Raw genomic sequence first — 7,349 nt, 5'->3', positions numbered from 1 at the left:
GCTCCACAAGGCCCTGCAGTGCAGCAATGGCCTCTTGGTTCCACAAAGCCCTGCTGCTTCACACTGGCCCCTTGGGACCATGCAGCCCAGCAGTGCCACAGTGATGTCCTTGCTGCCACGAGGCCACACAGTGTCACAATGGTCCCTTGAATCCATGGTACCCTGCAGTGTCACGATGGCCCCTTGGTTCCATGAAGATCCAGAAGTGTCACAATGGTCTCCATGGTTCCACGTGGTCCTCACAGTGTCACAATGGTCTCCATAGGAAGGAAACCACCAAGCCCCAGTGTTACAGGGGCCGATGAGGGGCAGTCACCAGAGGCAAAGGGCAGCCATATTAGATGTTACTGGAAGATTTTGTCTGGGAGCAATCTCAGATATACAGAATTGTAGAGGTGGAATAACAATTTTGGACATGGATGACAGGAGGAGAAACACAGGTCTTTTCCATAGGAAAGCAAGAGTTCTAAGGGGAGTTGAAAGGCGGCAATCAGAGGGCAAGGTCAGCCAGACCTCTCCATTCTGGTAGCTTTTGTCTGAAAGCAAGCCTTGGATAATAGGGAATTTCAGAGAGAGAATCCTAATTTCTGCCATTTCTGCATTGATAAGCAGAATGGTTTTTTCCATAGGAAGGAAAGCACAGAGGCCAAGTGTTTCAAAGGCAGATGAGAGGTGGCTCCCAGGAGCTCAAGCAAGACAGACTTGTTTATCCTGGCAGCTGCTTTTACAGAGGGATCCTTGGATATATTTGTTGCCTTGCAGGCAAGGCGTGACGACCTGGTTCCAAGGAAAACGCAGCACGACGGCCCAATGCTTTTGGCCGTTCGGGCTAAGGACACGCAGACATCAATGTGATAGACGGTCCAAAAAGCCCTTTATTGGTTTTCTCCTCGGTATATATACCCTTGGTCCTTCTTACCTTCTGGGGTCTGACTTTTACCTTATATGGTTAGTAAGGAAACTGGGCGGAGGCCGTGTTAGTGGGGGGTTACAACATTCTTGTCCTCTTGTCCTGCGGCTATCCTTATCTCTAGGTAGTCAGGGGAGAGAGGCCCTATCAGGTTTCCGTGACAGCCCGAAATCTTCCAATCGCCTGTCCCTATTCTCTCTGCCACAATATTTTGGGAGGAGGAATCTCACTTTTGACCACAGACATGTTGACAAGCATGACGGTTCCTTTCCATTGGAAGGAAAGCACTGTGCCCCGGTGTTTCAAAAACAGGTGAGAGGCAGCCCCTAGGAGGCCAAGGGCTCCCAGACCTGTCTGTCCTGGCAGCTTTCACTTGGGAGCAATCCTTGGATGAATAGAATCCCAGTTTCAGCCATGGGCTCCTGGTGGAGATGGATGGTTTTTCCATAAGAAATAAAAGTGCGAAATCCAAGTGGTTTGGAAGAAGATGAGAGGGGGCCAAACCTGCAGCTGTGGATGTCCAAAAGCCCCTTTTCAGGGCAGCCTCGTTGAGCCTGATGGCACCCGACCTGCAGTGGTGAGGGTACACTCTCCACTCTGGTGTGACAGAGAGTGCACACTTTCTAGGACCCTTGGTAGCTACAGCAGAAGCGAGGAAAAAGGCGGACACTGTCTTCTGGGATAACCGGGTTTATTGAGGATCAGGGAGATGGAAGGTCGAGGGGAGCTAGAAGGCAGAGACACGGTTAACAGGGTGACAGCAACTTATAAAGCAAGGTGGGTACAAAGGTGGAGCCAGGTCTCTAACCAATAGAGGACCGGGGGTAGTGCATAAAGGGATACAGCCAACTTAACTGAACCAAGCCCAGGAATCCTGGGGAGGGGCCCCAGCCCCTGAACCAATCACTCGACGCCCTAGAGAGAAGCTTCTCGATGAAAGGGTCAGGTCGCCGAGTGATGGGCAGGGCACTGAGGAGGGATAGAACAAAAGGATACAGTGCAACCGGGGAGGAGATAGGGAAACTGACAGGGGTTCAAGGGACGAGGCAACGGGGCAGAGCCACTCTTAACATAAGGGGAGAATGGAATATACCAACTTACAAAGTACAACTTATTCAACTGCAACTGATTGAGGACACAACCCAACAGGCCACCATAGGCAAAGCCAGCCAGACCTGTCTTTCCTGGCACCTTTCATCTGGGAGAAATCCTTGGATATAGGGAATTTTGGAGGTGGAATATCAGTTTTGGCCACAGGCACCTGGACAGGAAGAAGAGTTCTTTCTATTAGGCAGGAAAGCACATGGTCCCGGTGTTTCAAAGGCAGATGTGAGGTTGCCCCTGGGTGGCCAAGCCAGCCAGATCTGTCTGTCCTGCCAGATTTCATCTGGGAACAATTCTTGGATAAACAAACATTTGGAGGAGGAAACCCAGTTTTGGCCATGGGCACCTGGAGGAGAAGGACAGCTCTTTCCCACAGGAAGGAAAGCACAGAGCCCCGCTGCTCCAGGGGCAGATGAGCAGCAGCCCTCGACATGCCAAGGTCAGCTGGGCCTGTCAGGTGGTCCCCAGGAGGCCAAACCAGCCAGACCTGTGCCATGTCCCCTTGGTTCCATGGGGCCCCCATGTTTCACAATGGTCTCCTTGAGTCCATGAGGCACCTCAGTGTCACCATGGCCCCTTGGTTCCAGGAGATTCTGTGCTGTCAGCAATGGTCTCCTTGCTTCTCCAGTGTCACAATGGCTGCATGAAGGGCTTAGGGTTTAAAAAACAGAGCATGAGCTCAGCCCATGGTCTGGACCCTCCTTCTCCTGGGCTTTGTGTCTCACCCACACTGGAACCCAAGCAGTTGGTAGTTGAATGTATGTCTTTCTGTAGATCATTTGTCTTTCAGTCTTTCCCCATTTCTTCTTCTGCTTATCCTCTTTACCTGGAATATTTTTGGATAATTTAACATCTTTATGGTTATTTGGTTTCCAGGTTAAAAGTTAATGAAGTTACTGCTATAAGTTTTTCATGTTGAATTGGATGTTGTATTAAACCCTTTACCAAAGTTGCTTGATTTTTTTGTACTTTGACAGTAAGATTTTGTGTCATTTTGACCTCTTGAGAATATCGGGTGGTGTTTCTCCTGTTCAGCAAACTTGAGTAAAGGAGCCTTTGGTTTTCCCCAGCATTTGAGTGTTCTGGGGTGTCACAGCCCTGCAGGCTCACAATGGCCTCTTGTTTCCACAAGGCCCAGTGTGTCACACACCGATTCTCGATTCCCTGAGAATCTGGAGTGTCACACAGGTTTATGACATTTGTCCTTGCTGCCCCTCCCATCCCCCTGCCCCACAGAGAGCCCCGAGCCACCCGTGAGGGACAGGCCCTGCTGACCCAGGCTGGGCTCAGGGCTTGGCCTTTCTGCTTCCCCCAGCCAGCCCAGGCCTTGCTCAGCATTGCAGTTCCCTGCCCAGAGCCTTGGGCTCCCTGCCCTCCTGGCCTCAAGGATCTGCTCCCACCAGTCCCGGGGAGCCTTTGGCACTCCCTGCCCTCACTGGGGCCCAGCCATGCTCCAAGGCACTTGGAGTTTTGCTGCTGACTCCTTGAGCAGCTTCTTCATCCTTCTCTCAGTGCCTGAGGCTCCTGGACCCAGCCCCAAATCCACCATAGGGCTGATTAAAATACAGAAAGCTCTCAGGAGCTCTTTGTCTGCCTTCAATTGTCTTCAAGTCTCCAGGGTTTGTGCAGCTGATTGGAGTGAGTTTGGAGTTCTGTTAAGAAGGAAGATTTCAAAGTGCACCTCATGATTTTTGGTTTTTTAATCACATGTGTGGTTTTGGTTTGGTTTTTTTTTTCATTGCAGAGAAGAGGTGATAGAAGCATTCCCTAAGTGATCTTGATGCTGAATGTCTCCTTAGGAGATCTGGGAATGGAGAAGAATGAGCCCCTTGCAGGCTGACCCTGTTTGGACAACCTGCTCCTCACCCCCAGCCTCACCATGTCTGACATCGCCCACCTGGGACTGACATCCTTGTGCCCTGCAGCAGAACCTTGTCCCCTGAGCTCTGCAGCTCCACATCCCAGCCCATTGCAACGTGTCCCACCTGCTCTCCTCAAGGCTCTGCCTGCATGCAGGCCCAGTTGTTTTCCTGCTTGTAAGGAAGGAGTAGGAAAGCCTGAGCAGATTTCCTGAACAACAAACCCCACTCAGGAACCACCTGCTCAGTACAGGCTGCCTGGAATGATGTCACCTTTCTACATGGGACAGTGTGGCCAGAAATGATCTCTGGAAGCAGAATTCTCAGAGTCTTTCAGCTGAATTCTCTGTCCCTGTCATTTCCCTGGATCTCTGCTGCAGATGGAAGCTGCTGGTGCCATTCTTACCTTTAACCTCTCTTTTGAATCCAAACAGATGTTCCCAGGTGTGTTAAGCAGGTGTTGCTCAATGTTTATGCAAAGGTTTTCGGTTCCTCATGCAGCCAAGGAGACCCTTGTGACACAGCGAGGGCTCATGGAACCAGTGGTCCATTGTGACACTGCCCATTCAAGGAGACCATGGTGACACCATGGAACCTCATGGAACAGAGGATCCATGGTGACAGAGTGGAGCCCTGTGGAACCAAGGAGCCTTTGTGATACTCCAGATCCTCATGGAACCCAGGGTGCATTGAGGCACAGCCAGTCCTTGTTGGAAGCAAAGAAACTTCTGTAAAAAGCAGGGTAACACACACAAAACCAAGGAGTCGAGTCCATTGTTACAGGATAAAACCTATGGAACCAGGGATCCATTGTGACAAAGTGGGGCCTCATGGAAACAAGGGGCCACTGTGACATAGTGGGACCACACGGAACAAATTGTGCATTATGACAATGTAGATCCAAGGAGACCATGGTGACACTATAGAATCCATGAATCCAAGGGGCCATTGTGACACTGAAGAACTTCATGAAACCCAGGATCCACTGTGACACAGCAGAGCCTCATCGGAACAAAGGAACCATTGTTGACAGTACAGAAACTCATGGAACCAAGGGGCCATGGTGACACAGCAGGGCCACATGGAACCAAGGAGACCAGTGATGTTTAGGAACCTCAAGGAACCGAGGGTCCATTATGACACTGCAGAAACAATGAGGCAATTGCTGACAGTATGGAAATTCATGGAACCAAGCAGCCATTGTGACACTGCAAGGTGTCATTGAACCAGAGAGACCATGGTGACACTAGAGAACCTCATGGCACTAAGGGTTTATTGTGACACAGCAGGGGCCCATGGAACCAATTGTCCATTGTGACAATGCAGCTCTGAGGAGACCATGGTGACACTGTGGTAGCTCATGGAGCCACAGGTCCATTGTGACAAAGGAAGGCCTCGTGGAACCAAGGAGACTATGGTGACATCGTGGAAACTCAGGGAACCAAGGAGATCATGGTGACAGTACAGAACCTCTAGGACCAAGATTCCATTGTTATACAAAGGGGCTTCATGGAAGCAAGGAACCATTGTGACACGGCAGGGCCACATGGAACCATTGGACCATAGTGATTCATCAGATCCATGGAGACCATGGTGATGCTGTGGAACCTCATGGAACCAAAGGGCCATTGTGACACTGTGGGACCTCACTGGAACAAAGGACATGGTTGATAGGACAGAAGCTCCTGGAAACTATGGGACTTTTTGGCACTGCAGAGCCTCATGGAACCAAGGAGACCACTGGGACACTGAGGAACCTTATGGAACCAAGCAGCCATTTTCACACTATGGAATAAGGAAATAATTGTTGACAGTACAAAACCTGATGTAAATGAGAGGCCATTGTTATATAGCAAGGCCTTGTGGAACCAAGGGGCAATGTGACACTGCAGGGCCCCATGGAACCAAATATTCATGGTGACACAGCAGGGCTGCTTGTGACCAATTGTCCATTGTGATACTGCAGATCCAAGAGACCAGGATGACGCTATGGCAGTTCATGGAATCAAGGGGCTGTTGTGACACAAAGCCTCGTGGAACCAAGGACAGCATTGTGGCAGTGCAGAACCAAGAAGGACATTTTGACAGTAGAGAACCCAGTGGAACCAAGGGTCCATTCTTGTACAGCAGGGCCTGATGAAACCAAGGGGCCATCGTGAAACTGTGGGGCATAATGGAGTCAAGGACACCACTGATAATGAAATCCACAGGACAGAAACTTTTGAACACAGTTTTGAATATTTGAAAGCAGGTATTCTTTATTGCAGCATGGTGGTCACTTGGGCCATCCTTCCTCCATTCAAGCCTACTTAGCATCAAATGAACAGAGTTTTTATCACACACACTGATTATGTGTTCATTAGCTATCCCCACTTTCTTTGAATTTATTTGACATAGTTACTCCCCTTATCACAAATCCTTATATGGTTCTTTGGGGTCTGTCTTCAACATCTGGTGTTCTTTTTAGGTGGCTCTTCCTCAACCCCCACTTTTGAGTAAGGGCAATATTATTGTTCTGTATAACTTCTGCTTTGTCAGCCTTGCAGAGCTGAGCTGGCATCTTGCTTGCATTTTGTGTGATTTCTGTTTGCCTCATCTACATCCTTTATCCATTTCTCCAAGGCTGGGCTGTTCTGTTCTACTGTTCTTTATAAGAGTAAATGTTGTTCTGTTCTCCTGTCCTTGTCACAGTGCTCACCTCGCATGAAGTGTGTCTGCAATCCCCCAACCTATGGGCTTGGGGTGGGCTAGTGTTCCTGGGGAAACAGGGATGGGACAGCTGGGCTGGACTGACCCAATGGATGTTCCATTCTATGTCACACCATGTTCAGCAATCAACTGAGAGAAGCGGGGGGGACAAGGTGGGTAGGGGATTAATTTTTTTTAAGACATTTTTCTTTCAAAACAGCACCTACACATACAAAGTCTTCTCCTGTGACAAGGTGGTTAAATATTTTCTGCTGATAGGAGATTTCCTGTGGATTTGCTTTTCTTCTGTTTGTGGCCTTTTCTTTTTGTGGTTGGTTTGTTTGTGGGGTTTTGTGTTGTTGTGGGTGGGTCTTGCTTTGGTTTTCTTGATTGGGTTTGGGTTTTTTTTTGTTTGAGTTTGGGTTTTTCCCTATTGAATTGCCTTTCTTCTGATGCATAAATTTTCCCTGTCTTTTCTTGTGGCTTGCTTGGCACATGATAGCAAGACAAATTTACCCAACTCAGTCATCTTGCCCAGTTATGTTTGCAGTCATCATTTACTAGATGAGTTCAGTCACAGACTCCCTGCAATTTGGCAACATCCACAAAGACATTGAAAGTGCATTTCATGCCCTTGAAGACATAATAGAAATGTTCCACTGTGGTGGTCAAGGTTTGGTCACTGAGGGATGTCACCAGGGTGTGGCTGCCAAGAGGACTCTGTACCACAGATGACATTTGACCCTCCTTGTTCAGCCACATCCCCACCCACCCCATGTTCCACTCCT

The 7,349-nt window shown here is 49.1% G+C and overlaps 1 long non-coding RNA gene across 1 annotated transcript; it reads left to right on the top strand.

Moving 5' to 3' along the window:
* Positions 1-3,921: 3,921 nt before the first annotated feature.
* On the top strand, positions 3,922-6,213 carry LOC135281575 (uncharacterized). Its single transcript, XR_010348181.1, has 2 exons — positions 3,922-5,700; positions 5,840-6,213. It is a non-coding gene; the product is annotated as an uncharacterized LOC135281575 (long non-coding RNA).
* Positions 6,214-7,349: the final 1,136 nt, after the last annotated feature.

This window comes from Passer domesticus, chromosome 15 (assembly GCF_036417665.1).
Source record: "Passer domesticus isolate bPasDom1 chromosome 15, bPasDom1.hap1, whole genome shotgun sequence".
Lineage (NCBI taxonomy): Eukaryota > Metazoa > Chordata > Aves > Passeriformes > Passeridae > Passer > Passer domesticus.
Note: the sequence above shows the minus strand (reverse complement) of the source record. Positions and strands in the feature narration are given on the sequence as shown.